The sequence below is a fragment of the Entelurus aequoreus genome, linkage group LG10 (genome assembly GCF_033978785.1).
Source record: "Entelurus aequoreus isolate RoL-2023_Sb linkage group LG10, RoL_Eaeq_v1.1, whole genome shotgun sequence".
Classification (NCBI taxonomy): Eukaryota; Metazoa; Chordata; class Actinopteri; order Syngnathiformes; family Syngnathidae; genus Entelurus; species Entelurus aequoreus.
In genome coordinates, this window is record NC_084740.1 from 53,869,531 (window position 1) to 53,884,478 (window position 14,948).

General features: G+C 41.1%; 1 protein-coding gene across 2 annotated transcripts in view; it reads left to right on the forward strand.

Moving 5' to 3' along the window:
- Window positions 1–206: 206 nt before the first annotated feature.
- fam107b (family with sequence similarity 107 member B) overlaps window positions 207–14,948 on the forward strand; it is a 57,519-nt gene continuing 42,777 nt past the window's right edge. The window contains exon 1 of one of the 2 annotated variants that reach the window (XM_062061183.1): window positions 207–413. The gene's annotated coding sequence lies outside the window, so the exon portion shown is untranslated. The remainder of the gene's footprint in view (window positions 414–14,948) is intronic. The other variant, XM_062061182.1, reaches the window with a different exon arrangement.

Consider the following 14,948-nt stretch of genomic DNA (forward strand, 5'->3'; position numbering starts at 1 on the left):
TTTCTATTCTATCCTATTCTATTCTATTCTATTATACCTATTCTGAGAAATAACAGAAATATAAGAAACTCAGTCTGCATTTAGAGAATATAAAATGACTAAATAAGTCAATCTGCAGCCTTCATTCACTCTGAGCCTGAGGACTCCTGTGTGTGATGAGGGAGAGGGGGGAGGAGCGTTGTGTGACGTCACGTAGCCCCGCCCACTGGCCTTAAATTTACATTTTCTGTGTGTCCCGGCCTGAGTGGATGCGAGTGGGAGAGTGTGTTGACCAGTTTCCAAAAGCGGCCGCGGCAAAGCGAAGACACACCTCGGACCTCACCGGCGACCGTGACATGTGCTCGCCTTGACGTCCCCGCACTTTGGCATCGTACGAGTGGCTCAAAAGTCGCAGGAAAAGAAGAGCTGTTGAGGTGAGTGCGTGTCTGCGTGGGTCTGCCGCGGGAGTCCGAACAACAAAAGCAGAACCGTCGCGTTGTAGAACGTCTGCTTGTTTGTGAAGCCTTTCCGAGGGGGAGGTTAGCTGAGCATAAATGTCCGACACAAGAGTAAAAAGAAGAAGTACAAAAGGGAAGGAGGGATGGCAATTTCAAAATACAAACTCTTTTGTTCTCCTTTTGTTGTTAGCACACGGGACAGTGGAAGAAGCACGTCGCTGTTGTTGCGGCAAGCACTTGTTGTTTCAGCAGCGCACATTTTTTTGGAGAGGAAACCGATAGTTGTTTCAACAGCGCACATTTTTTTGGAGAGGAAACCGATAGTTGTTTAACCAGCGCACATTTTTTGGAGAGGAAACCGATAGTTGTTTCACCAGCGCACAAACTGATAGTTGTTTCACCAGCGCACATTTTTTTTGGAGAGGAAACCGATAGTTGTTTCACCGGCGCACATTTTTTTTGGAGAGGAAACCGATAGTTGTTTCACCAGCGCACATTTTTTTTGGAGAGGAAACCGATAGTTGTTTAACCAGCGCACATTTTTTGGAGAGGAAACCGATAGTTGTTTCACTAGCGCACAAACTGATAGTTGTTTCACCAGCGCACATTTTTTTTGGAGAGGAAACCGATAGTTGTTTAACTGGCGCACATTTTTTGGAGAGGAAACCGATAGTTGTTTCACCGGCGCACATTCTTTTGGAGAGGAAACCGATAGTTGTTTCACTGGCGCACATTTTTTTGGAGAGGAAACCGATAGTTGTTTAACCAGCACAAACTGATAATTGTTTCACCAGCGCACAAACTGATAGTTGTTTAACCAGCGCACGTTTTTTGTAGAGGAAAGCGATAGTTGTTTAACAGGCGCACATTTTTTTGGATGGGAAACCGATAGTTGTTTCACCAGCGCACATTTTTTTGGAGAGGAAACCGATAGTTGTTTAACCAGTACAAACTGATAATTGTTTCACCAGCGCACAAACTGATAGTTGTTTCACCAGCGCACGTTTTTTGTAGAGGAAAGCGATAGTTGTTTAACCGGCACACATTTTTTTGGAGGGGAAACCGATAGTTGTTTCACCAGCGCACATTTTTTTGGAGAGGAAACCGATAGTTGTTTCACCAGCGCACATTTTTTGGAGGGGAAACCAATAGTTGTTTAACCAGCACAAACTGATAGATGTTTCACCAGCGCACAAACTGATAGTTGTTTCACCAGCGCACGTTTTTTGTAGAGGAAAGTGATAGTTGTTTAACCGGCGCACATTTTTTTGGAGAGGAAACCGATAGTTGTTTCACCAGCGCACATTTTTTTGGAGAGGAAACCGATAGTTGTTTAACCAGCGCACATTTTTTGGAGGGGAAACCAATAGTTGTTTAACCAGCACAAACTGATAGATGTTTCACCAGCGCACAAACTGATAGTTGTTTCACCAGCGCACGTTTTTTGTAGAGGAAAGTGATAGTTGTTTAACCGGCGCACATTTTTTTGGAGAGGAAACCGATAGTTGTTTAACCAGTACAAACTGATAATTGTTTCACCAGCGCACAAACTGATAGTTGTTTCACCAGCGCACGTTTTTTGTAGAGGAAAGCGATAGTTGTTTAACCGGCACACATTTTTTTGGAGGGGAAACCGATAGTTGTTTCACCAGCGCACATTTTTTTGGAGAGGAAACCGATAGTTGTTTCACCAGCGCACATTTTTTGGAGGGGAAACCAATAGTTGTTTAACCAGCACAAACTGATAGATGTTTCACCAGCGCACAAACTGATAGTTGTTTCACCAGCGCACTTTTTTTGTAGAGGAAAGTGATAGTTGTTTAACCGGCGCACATTTTTTTGGAGAGGAAACCGATAGTTGTTTAACCAGTACAAACTGATAATTGTTTCACCAGCGCACAAACTGATAGTTGTTTCACCAGCGCATGTTTTTTGTAGAGGAAAGCGATAGTTGTTTAACCGGCACACATTTTTTTGGAGGGGAAACCGATAGTTGTTTCACCAGCGCACATTTTTTTGGAGAGGAAACCGATAGTTGTTTCACCAGCGCACATTTTTTGGAGGGGAAACCAATAGTTGTTTAACCAGCACAAACTGATAGATGTTTCACCAGCGCACAAACTGATAGTTGTTTCACCAGCGCACGTTTTTTGTAGAGGAAAGTGATAGTTGTTTAACCGGCGCACATTTTTTTGGAGAGGAAACCGATAGTTGTTTAATCAGTACAAACTGATAATTGTTTCACCAGCGCACAAACTGATAGTTGTTTCACCAGCGCACGTTTTTTGTAGAGGAAAGCGATAGTTGTTTAACCGGCACACATTTTTTTGGAGGGGAAACCGATAGTTGTTTCACCAGCGCACATTTTTTTGGAGAGGAAACCGATAGTTGTTTCACCAGCGCACATTTTTTGGAGGGGAAACCAGTAGTTGTTTAACCAGCACAAACTGATAGATGTTTCACCAGCGCACAAACTGATAGTTGTTTCACCAGCGCACGTTTTTTGTAGAGGAAAGTGATAGTTGTTTAACCGGCGCACATTTTTTTGGAGGGGAAACCGATAGTTGTTTCACCAGCGCACATTTTTTTGGAGAGGAAACCGATAGTTGTTTCACCAGTGCACATTTTTTTGGAGAGTAAAACCGATAGTTGTTTCACCGCTGCACATTTTTTGGAGCGGTAACAGATAGTTGTTTCACCAGTGCATATTTTTTGGAGAGGAAACCGGTAGTTGTTTAACCGGCACATATTTTTTTGGAGAGGAAACCAATAGTTGTTTCACCAGCGCACATTTTTTTGGAGAGTAAAACCGATAGTTGTTTCACCGCTGCACGTTTTTTGGAGCGGTAACAGATAGTTGTTTCACCAGTGCATATTTTTTGGAGAGGAAACCGATAGTTGTTTCACCGGCGCACATTTTTTGGAGCGGAAACCGGTAGTTGTTTAACCGGCACATATTTTTTTGGAGAGGAAACCAATAGTTGTTTCACCAGCGCACATTTTTTGGAGAGGAAACCGATACCGTAGTGGTGAACAGAAACGATGTTTATTAGCATGCTTTTGTCTTATCCTTGCTGTCACCGCTGCTTTGATTGTGCTTAGATAATTGTGCCGTCCTCCGGATGACAGGCACTTTGTTGCAAAAAGGTCACTTTTCATGCTGCAACACACTTTGTCCGTCAAACTTTAACTAAAAAGTTGCATAAACCGGATCTAACTTGAGCCTTTTTACAACTTTTTCAAGTCGTCAGGTGTGTTTGAGAGTGACAGCTGGTGTCAACCATCCCGTCCAAAAAAGGAGCTGTCGTGTGTGTGTGTGTGTGTGTGTGTGTGTGTGTGTGTGTGTGTGTGTGTGTGTGTGTGTGTGTGTGTGTGTGTGTGTGTGTGTGTGTGTGTGTGTGTGTGTGTGTGTGTGTAAATGATAAGGGGGGGTACTTGCACATGTGTTAGTCATTTAGAGAGTTTGCTAAAGGAGTTTCATATGTTTTCTGATCTTTGAACCCCCTCCCTCTCCTCTTGTTTCCCGTAAGGCTGGGATGCTGTCACTGCATGTAAGTTGTGTGTGTGTGTGTGTGGGGCAGTGTTACAACTGGAATGTGCTCAACTCCGTGATTATTGCGCTCGAAGGAATTTAAGGATGTGCCTGAAATGCCCGCGTTTCCATTCTCAACGGCGCTACGTGTCCATTAGTGGTTCTGGGTCATCTCTCCGACATGTATCATTATAGAGTTGGGGAATGTGTGTTTTGTTGCTACAAAAATCAAGGTATTTTTGGTGCGTGTCCGTGCGGGGGAGCGAGTGACACACGTGTGTGTGTTGACGGTATTATCTCAAAAGTCCGTCTGTGGGCATAAAATGTATTACTCTGCAGAATGCACTGATCCTCAAGACTTACGCCCCCCCCCCCCCCCCGAGACTGTGTTGAGTTTTGTGTTCAGGCCTTGTTGTTAACACTGTTCAAAGAGATCCAACTGTGCTGCTTTGCCCTGCGCTTGACTTTGGGAGTCTAAAAGTTCTGCCTTTTGCAGTCAGGACAAAGAAGTAGTTGTAGTGCAGACAACACAAGGGATGATTACCCAATTCTGAGCTTTTAGACGTACCGACCGAAGTGCTTCCGTACCACCGGGTATTGATTCGCGTAAAATCCAACAGTGCCATTATTTATTCATACATGTGACGTCACCGGCTCAAGCACTTGGCTGGGAAACAAGCAGTCAAACACTCAGCCAGACTGCCTCTATCGGACTGTGTTTACACTGCAGGCCAAAGTGGCCCAAATCTGATTTTTTTTTCTTTTTCCAGCTGACTGTTTACATTGTAAGTAAAAAGTTATCAGACTCCAGTGTAGACATGCGCAGGCCCCGATAGTGGCCTTGACGTCACTTGCATGCGCAGTTGGATAAAGTCAACACAAAGGAAGTTGACTGGATTAAGTAAATGAACAAGGAAGTCGCTGCTACTGCTACTACTACTTTGCAAAATAAAAGTCGCCACACCTTTAAAAAGTATTGCTTTTTACGTGAAAATAAATTAAAGTAATATAATGTATAAATGGATACATATAGTGTGATATATTTTGGAGGGTTATAATCTTTTTATGGCTAAGTAAAGGAGACACGGACATCAGCGTGAATCTACGTTAGCTTAGATTTTTCAACTCACGTAAACAACTTGCGCAATGTACGTAACCAACGTTCATTCTAAGGTGCGCACTGCTCAAGCGTCCTCTGCGCGCGGCAAATCTATGCCACGCACAAAATCAAATAAAAAAAAAAAGCGCATAACAATTTTCGACACACGGACACGACGGAGAAAACAGTTTCCCTCATTATTGTTCAAATATTGCAACGTCTGTCGAGACGCTTTGAGGACATGAATTCCATCCTTCACTTTACTGAGCAAAACTCTTTATTGTCGGCCATAAACACATCACCAAAACATTAGTAAAAAAAATTATATCTAGCAAAATGGTAATTTTCTGCAGTACAAACCAGACCAAAAGCAACTTTGTTATATCAACAGCAGCCACTCGCTCTTTCTCACTTGCGCCAACACATGCACATATGGCACTTAGCCAGTGATGCGTTTACAGACACACAAAAATTCGGAAAACTGCAACACCACACATAAAGTGTCATTCCAGGTCGTTACACTATGATTTACCAATCAAATGTGTGCTTATTCTAATGTCATTTATTAGGAATCTTAATTTATAAATATTAATCATGAAATGCTGTTAGTATATTAAATAAATACTAATAAAAATATAATTTTTTACAAACAGGAAGTTGTAGGGATGTACACATGATCCCCTGCTTCATGTGAATGTTTTAATGGGAACTAAATGCAATGTCTGAAAGAGGTACAAATTATTTCCAAAGCAGGACTTCCACCCAGACAAACAATACAAGTACACAGTTCATGAAAAACAATGTTTGTTGTTATTGTCATTGTAAGTGGGCCTAAACACTTATATTAGAAATGGAAATGACTGCTGTCATTTGATTATAATAATAAGAGAATGTTGTCTGTCTATCTGTGTTGGCCCTGCGATGAGGTGGGGACTTGTCCAGGGTGTACCCCGCCTTCCACCCGAATGCAGCTGAGATAGGCTCCAGCATCCCCCGCGACCCCGAAAGGGACAAGCGGTAGGAAATGGATGGATGGAGATTTAACTTGTTATTTAGTCAGGTTTGGGACAGGTGTGCTGCTGGTGGAGCCACAGTGTGCACGTCTGATGTTGCTCACATGGGCTCCATTGAATGCTCAGGGAGTTTTTGCGTTTGCTCACACACATGAAAAATTAGAGGGAACATTGTACGTAACTATGTAAGCAAATATACTACAGTGTACACGTCTGTTCTGGTCCTCCACTTACGTAAACAACTTGCGCAATGTACGTAACTATGTAAGCAAATACGCTACAGTGCACACGTCTATTCTGGTCCTCCAATGATCACTATGTCTTTAGAGTCAAAGTATATAATGTTCATGTCTTAATATATTGCATATAGCCTATTATTTATGTACTTTTGGCTAGTGAAGCGCCCAAAATTTGGCTGCCAAAAATATACCTTGCTCACCAAAACCGGATGACTTTTCCTGTGCACACACGTAAAAGTCGCAATAAGGTCTGCAGTCACATTTGAAAAGATCAGATTCCAATCGGATTCAGACTGCCTTCTGATGTGGCCCAAATGTGATGCAAAATATAAAATTTGAAGCTTTTTGGAGCGTTAAGACTGGCCAAAAATATCCGATTTGTGTCACTTGAGGGCAAAAAAATTTTGCCGTTTTTCATGCCAACAAAACAAGGAGACCCTTAAAAGTACAGTGAGGCTCCGCTTTTCGAAACGTGCTAGCTCAATGCTAATTTACATTGGATTTGCGGTCGACATGCTACCCATTAACGATTTCGCATGGTGATTTGAACACCTCCAGATGTGGTCATCAAAACTACTACTAAGATGCATGTTACAATCAATATGTACAGTACTTGCAGTATAAACACTTTGTAGGGCTCAACAAAACAAAATACTTCTTAATGGCAAAAGCTACTTCCCGACTAAGGCCATACACCGTAGTCTTTACACGACTGCCAAATGCCTTGAAACTGCAACTGCATGCAAAGCCAATACATGTTACAGTACCGTACTTTGCAAATGAAACAAAAAAACAGGATAACTGAACAGCACAGCTCAGTTTTAAACATTACTAACACGTTTGAAATGGGTACTGATTCTCGGATTGAGTCAAATACGAAAGGTACCGCTCACTAGACAACATTGTCATTGATGACTTTGAAGGCTATAATAGTGGTTAGTACATCACATGTAGCACGCATCAAGGACAGAGAAGTGCTTAGAGAGAGTAAAGGTTTCAGAGTTGATCCTCAGCATTGCGCCCTTAAGTCACATGAAGGGCTTTTGACCAATCAGAGAGAGCATGGCCAGACAATCTACTAAATGATTGGTCAAAAGCCCTTGACGTGACTAAAGGGCGCCATGCTGAGGACCAACTCCTGATCAAAGGGTGACACCCAGCGCCATCTAGACGGGAAAGTGAGCGTTATGATTTTTTTGCGTGTTACGTGACCTCCTGTGACATCATTGCTGCGTCTCGAGTCACGTGTACATGGGCAAAATGTATTTAACCTGATCATAATTCGGATTAGAATGTTACTGTGTACATGGACCCTGAAAAAAACTAGACAATTATGATGTGAATGTTTATTGATCACACCTTAAATCGTGTGAAGCGACTGGGATGATAGTTTATATATCAATGATGAAATCTTAACATTGCAACACATGCCAATACGGCCGGGTTAACTTATAAAGTGCAATTTTAAATTTCCCGCTAAACTTCCGGTTGAAAATGTCTATGTATGATGACGTATGCGCGTGACGTCAATCGTTGAAACGGGAAGTATGCGGACACATTGAATCCTATACAAAAAACTCTGTTTTCATCTCAAATTTCCACAGTATTCTGGACATCTGTGTTGGTGAATGTTTTGCAATTTGTTTAATGAACAATGGAGACTGCAAAGAAGAAAGTTGTAGGTGGGATCGGTGTATTAGCGGCTGGCTGCAGCAACACAACGAGGAGGACAGAGATGGATAGCAGACGCGCTAGCGGCCGAACTCACCTTAACTTTCTCGCCAAACGCATCTGTGATCGGGTGAAGTCCTTCGTCGCGCCGTCGATCGCTAGAATGCAGGTGAGCACGGGTGTTGATGAGCAGATGAGGGCTGGCTGGCGTAGGTGGATAGCTAATGTTTTTAGCATAGCTCTGTGAGGTCCGGTTGCTAAGTTAGCTTCAATGGCGTCATTAGCAACAGCATTGTTAAGCTTCGCCAGGCTGGTAAGCATTAACCGTGTATTTACATGTTCATGGTTTAATAGTATTGTTGATCTTCTGTCTATCCTTCCAGTCAGGGATTTATTTATTTTGTTTCTATCTGCATTTGAGCCGGATGCTATCACGTTAGCTCAGTAGCTAAAGAGCTTTGCCGATGTATTCTCGTGGAGATAAAAGTCACTGTGAATGTCTATTTCGTGTTCTTGACTCTCATTTTCAAGAGGATATAGTATCAGAGGTGGTTTAAAATACAAATGCGTGATCCACAATAGAAAAAGGAGAAAGTGTGGAATCCAATGAGCCAGCTTGTACCTAAGTTACGGTCAGAGCGAAAAAAGATATGTCTTGCACTGCACTCTAGTCCTTCACTCTAACGTTCCTCATCCACAAATCTTTCATCCTCGCTCAAATTAATGGGGTAATCGTCGCTTTCTCAGTCCGAATCGCTCAAGCTGCATTGAAAACAATAGGAAAATGTGAGGAGCCTTTCAACTGTTGACGTCACGCTACTTCCGGTACAGGCAAGGTTTTTTTTATCAGCGACCAAAAGTTGCAACTTTATCGTCGATGTTCTCTACTAAATCCTTTCAGCAAAAATATGGCAATATTGCGAAATGATCAAGTATGACACATAGAATGGATCTGCTATCCCCGTTTAAATAAAAAAAATTGATTTCAGTAGGCCTTTAAATTTAGTCCACCTTCCACAACAGTAAGGATAATTCCGACCCGATTTTTCATGAAGGACTATGGGCATAAACCACCCGGCTCGATCCGAATGAAATTCTAATCCGAACGTGTGATCGGGTCAAAATATTCCGAATGGCATGTTTACGTCAAGCATTTTTATTCCGGTTAGGCTTTTAATCCGATTGAATGTGTCCATGTGCTATACCGTCTCATATTACCACTCCTAAAAGTTTTGTGATTATAAGTGTTTCTTTTCAATAATCAATCAATCAATCCTTTTATTGTCATTGTCGTAATAACACAAGTTATACGTGTCAACCAGACTTTGTTGGCGCGTAATCCAGCCACACAGAAAAAGTGCATTAATGTGCAGGTCGCTTTAGCTTAGTTGTCTTCTGGCATATTCATAGGCCGTCCAATGACCGTAGTTTTCAGTAGCGTTACAAAGAGGAGATTGTTTATATTTATGGCGCAAGTAGATCTTGGATAGCCTTGATTGTAATATGGTTTATGGACTTCTATCTGTAAGCCCGTTCACACCGCGACCCTGCAAAATTGGCACCGCAGATCCATCAAAGCAAAACACTGCATCCCGGATTCAGATAATTAGATGTAATGACATCAATCCCAGCGTCTGGTGCGGTGTATGTAATGCTTGCCTGACAGAGACAATTGCTTTCAACACAACAGTTCAGGAGAGGTCGGTCTCGCATGTTAAAATGCCAAACCCTGGTCCCTGCTTGCCAGTATTCCCATTCACGCTGGTGCTATCACCCCCTTTTACAGCTCCTTTGCTGCCTCCGAAGGCCGAATCAACTTATTAGTCCTCCCAGGCTGTGTGGGCGCGGTTTATACAGAAACAAGCGGGGGGGGGACTGTTAATGAGCCGTGTGAACTGAGTTTGTGCCAAGCAAACTAGCCAAATGCAATTTTAGTATTGTACCATTTTTGTCAAATTCTTTGTGTGTTAAACATACCTGGGTAATAAAGCTGATTCTATTGTTTTTAGTTGAATAATCGGTAGATTGCACGCGGTCTTGCTGGTATGCTATAATGTTGCTCTATTTAGGTACCTAGGCTATTGCTGTCCTGACAACAAATCATACCATGCCAAACTGAACTGTACCACATAATGAAAACACTGCCTGAGCTAATCAATCAATCAATCAATCAATCAATGTTTACTTATATAGCCCTAAATCCCGAGTGTCTCAAAGGGCTGCACAAGCCACAACGACATCCTCGGCTCAGATCTCACATCCCATTATCTGAATGTCCTTGGTCAAAATCATAGGCACTATTACTAAGCTAAAAATGTCTATTAAATTGTACTGAGGAAGCTGTTTATGCAGTTTAGCATATAACATTCCTCCGATGCTGTGCTAATATAGAATAGAATAGAAAGTACTTTATTGATCCCTGGGGGAAATTCAGCACCACAGTTCGCTCACAATAGACAATAAACACTTGGGTATTTTTTACATGTGAATAATATAAATACAGTCTATTATACAGCATTATTCACATGTGAATAACATAAATACAGTCTATTATGCAGCATTATTCACATGTGAATAACATAAATACAGTCTATTATACAGCATTATTCACATGTGAATAACATGAATACAGTCTATTATACAGCGTTATTCACATGTGAATAACATAAATACAGTCTATTATACAGCATTATTCACATGTGAATAACATAAATACAGTCTATTATACAGCATTATTCACATGTGAATAACATAAATACAGTCTATTATACAGCGTTATTCACATGTGAATAACATAAATACAGTCTATTATACAGCATTATTCACATGGGAATAACATAAATACTGTCTATTATACAGCATTATTCACATGTGAATAACATAAATACAGTCTATTATACAGCATTATTCACATGGGAATAACATAAATAGTGTCTATTATACAGCATTATTCACATGTGAATAATATAAATACATTATACATTTAAGTACAGTCAAAAAGGAACATATGCATCATACAGTACTAATATCCCTGGCCTAATATCCTTTAGGGCAGGGATTGTCAAACTGGGGCACGTTTATCACCAGTGATACACGGGCTCCAACTGGTGGCAGGCCAAAGAATCACTTAATTAAAGGACAGTGTTTTAGTTTCCTATATTCAAACACAGTGTTACTGTTCAAATTAAGTGTAATGTTACAGTGGCCAAAAATATTACAAATAATTGTTAAACAAAACCTCTAATGAATACTTAGGCCTACTACGCTAGTGTATTTTATGGTTGGTCATTTTGGTGGTACTTGGAGGGCCAAGTCTTTTTCTGAGGTGGGGGTACTTGGTGGAAAAAGTGTTAAAACCACTGCTTTATAATAGGATAGGAAGCTCAATACATTTTTGACCATAATTTGACAACATTGCTACATCATATCTGTCCATGGTCTTTTTCCCGAAAGAGTTTAATATTTTGTGGGGAAAAAAAGGTCTGAGTAGTTCATCCACTCCAAAGGTGTAGCATGTTTGCTGTTTTCAGATGAAGCAGGTGTGATGCTATTACTTGCGGTCATATTTAGGAATATTACGAAAAAAATTATATTGCCGAAAAATAGCATTTTTGGCAGTTTGTGAATGCATTTGCACAACTTTTAGAAGGTTTTTAAGTAGGTTGATTTGATGGTCGGGAAATATCTAATTAAAGACACATTTATTGCCCATGAATCAAAGACTGACTGACTATAAAGAGAATGCTTTATTATGACATAAGCTATTTTTACGAGCAGATTTGTTTTTAAATCACACCTTGTGTGGTGTTCAGGTCAGTGGGACCCGTTTTTTAATTTTTTATTAAAAGAAAAATGATACAATTAATTAATTTTTCAAACTGAGACTCACTGACTTTGGCTCATTTTCTGTGAAGAACATATATCAGAATACATATTTAATGACCACACACCATACACCCCCCCTACACATTTCTATTACATATATGATGTCCGGGGCTAATAGAAGTGTGGAAATTGATGTTCTCTGTACCACACACACACACACACAGCAGGCCTAGACAGGAGGAGGACAGAGTGTAGGTACACAGAACATCAGAGGGTCAAATGTGCGAGAAAATGAGAGCAGACAGTGGTGACAAACAATGTTGCAACCTTGTGTGGGAACCGCAGGTGCAGAAACACAAAAGAAGAATCCCTGAAGGGATGCAGAAACTGGAAGATAAATTTTCCATGCAACATTCATATTGTTGTTACTCAGCCAGCGTTTGTGGGTCTGATGGACCCGTTGCATTTTGTGGCTTTTAATGCCTCACAATCAAACATTTTTATGTTAAAATACTGAACAGGTGTTTATTGGGATAAGGTAAACATCTGTTCCGTATTTTAACATAAAAGTGTTTGATTGTGAGGCATTAAAAGCCACAAAATGCAACGGGTCCATCAGACCCACAAACGCTGGCTGAGTAACAACAATAGTTAAAATACTGAACAGGTGTTTATTGGGATAAGGTAAACATCTGTTCCGTATTTTAACATAAAAGTGTTTGATTGTGAGGCATTAAAAGCCACAAAATGCAACGGGTCCATCAGACCCAAAAACGCTGGCTGAGTAACAACAATATGAACAGTACACAAGGGTTAAAGGCCTACTGAAATGATTTTTTTTTATTTAAACGGGGATAGCAGATCCATTCTATGTGTCATACTTGATCATTTCACGATATTGCCATATTTTTGCTGAAAGGATTTAGTAGAGAACATCGACGATAAAGTTTGCAACTTTTGGTCGCTGATAAAAAAGCCTTGCCTGTACCGGAAGTAGCGTGACGTCGCAGGTTGAAGGGCTCCTCACATTTCCCCATTGTTTACACCAGCAGCGAGAGCGATTCGGACCGAGAAAGCGACGATTACCCCATTAATTTGAGCCAGGATGAAAGATTCGTGGATGAGGAACGTGAGAGTGAAGGACTAGAGTGCAGTGCAGGACGCATCTTTTTTCGCTCTGACCGTAACTTAGGTACAAGCTGGCTCATTGGATGCCACCCTCTCTCCTTTTTCTATTGTGGATCACGGATTTGTATTTTAAACCACCTCGAATACTATATCCTCTTGAAAATGAGAGTCGAGAACGCGAAATGGACATTCACAGTGACTTTTATCCCCACGACAATACATCGGTGAAGCACTTTAGCTACGGAGCTAACGTGATAGCATCGGGCTTAACTGCAGATAGAAACAAAAGAAATAAACCCCTGACTGGAAGGATAGACAGAAAACCAACAATACTATTAAACCATGGACCTGTAACTACACGGTTAATGGTTTCCAGCCTGGCAAAGCTTAACAATGCTGTTGCTAACGACGCCATTGAAGCTAACTTAGCAACGGGACCTCACAGAGCTATGCTAAAAACATTAGCTATCCACCTACGCCAGCCAGCCCTCATCTGCTCATCAACACCCGTGCTTACCTGCGTTCCAGCGATCGACGGAGCGACGAAGGACTTCACCCGATTATAGATGCGGTCGGCGGCTAGCGTCGGATAGCGCGTCTGCTATCCAAGTCAAAGTCCTCCTGGTTGTGTTGCTGCAGCCAGCCGCTAATACACCGATCTACACCTCTTCATTGTTCATTAAACAAATGCCAAAAGATTCACCAACACAAATGTCCACAATACTGTGGAATTTTGCGATGAAAACCGAGATTTTTGTATTGGATACAATGTGTCCCAATACTTCCGTTTCAACCATTGACGTCACACGCATACGTCATCATACATAGACGTTTTCAACCGGAAGTTTAGCGGGATATTTAAAATTGCACTTTATAAGTTAACCCGGCCGTATTGGCATGTGTTGCAAAGTTAAGATTTCATCATTGATATATAAACTATCAGACTGCGTGGTCGCTAGTAGTGGCTTTCAGTAGGCCTTTGAGAGCAGATTTGTTTTAAATGCTTAAAAGCACATGCAGTGCCATTGACAGTATTGGGTTAGCATCACATAATTTCCGCTTCAACCAATCCATTGTAATCTTTTGTTTTTGTTTTCTCCGAATGTTTATCCGACGCTGCTTTCTTTGTCTTTTTATAATCTGTTTTTCCAGACTCTCCTCGCCCTCCCACCCACCAAAATGAAATGTTATGTTACAAAGCAAGCAAACGTGATGCAAGAGGACAAAAGGCTTGGTTTACATTGCGTCGTCGGCATTAGATTGTTAAGTCACGATGCAGGTATTGACTTTGTTTGTGTGTGTATGTGTGTGTGTGCTGGGCGCCATATAAAAGTCAGGCATGCAAAAGCTTTTGTTTGACCTGCACTGTATGTTGATCTACTGTAAATGAGATAAGATAAGCATCCAATATAAAGGATAAAACACACACCTATAGAGACCGCCGTTCACAAGGAACCCTATTGATTTTTATCCTGTCGTAAAGCTTCAATCACAATATGGCTCCATTAGCGTTCGGGGCCATTTTGCAAGAGTTCTGGAGAATAAATGACACAGGGACGCTAAATATCCATGCTGCTTTTCCAGCCTGGTAGGTTGAAGTATAGAGAGATTGAGAATCTTGGCTGCGTGAATTAGATTAAGCTTTTTGTTAGCCAGTATCAAGATATATGATCTTATTCTAAACATAAGTGGGAACATACACCCACGGCGGAGCAGAGTCACTTCCTGCCGTTACTGCCTGAAACCTACTTCAGTGTGTAACTGACTGCAAAGTTTGGTTTGAGAATCCACTGCAAAAACTGAAATCTAAGTAAGATGAAATATCTCAAATAAGAGTGATATTTGCTTATTTTTTGTCTGATCAGATAATTCTTCTTCCTAAGCAGATTTTATGTTAGAGTGTTTTACTTGTTTTAAGTGCTTTGCTCTTAAATGATCTCAGTAAGATATTACAGCTTGTTGCTGAGATTTGATGACCTATATTGAGTAAAACATGCTTGAAAC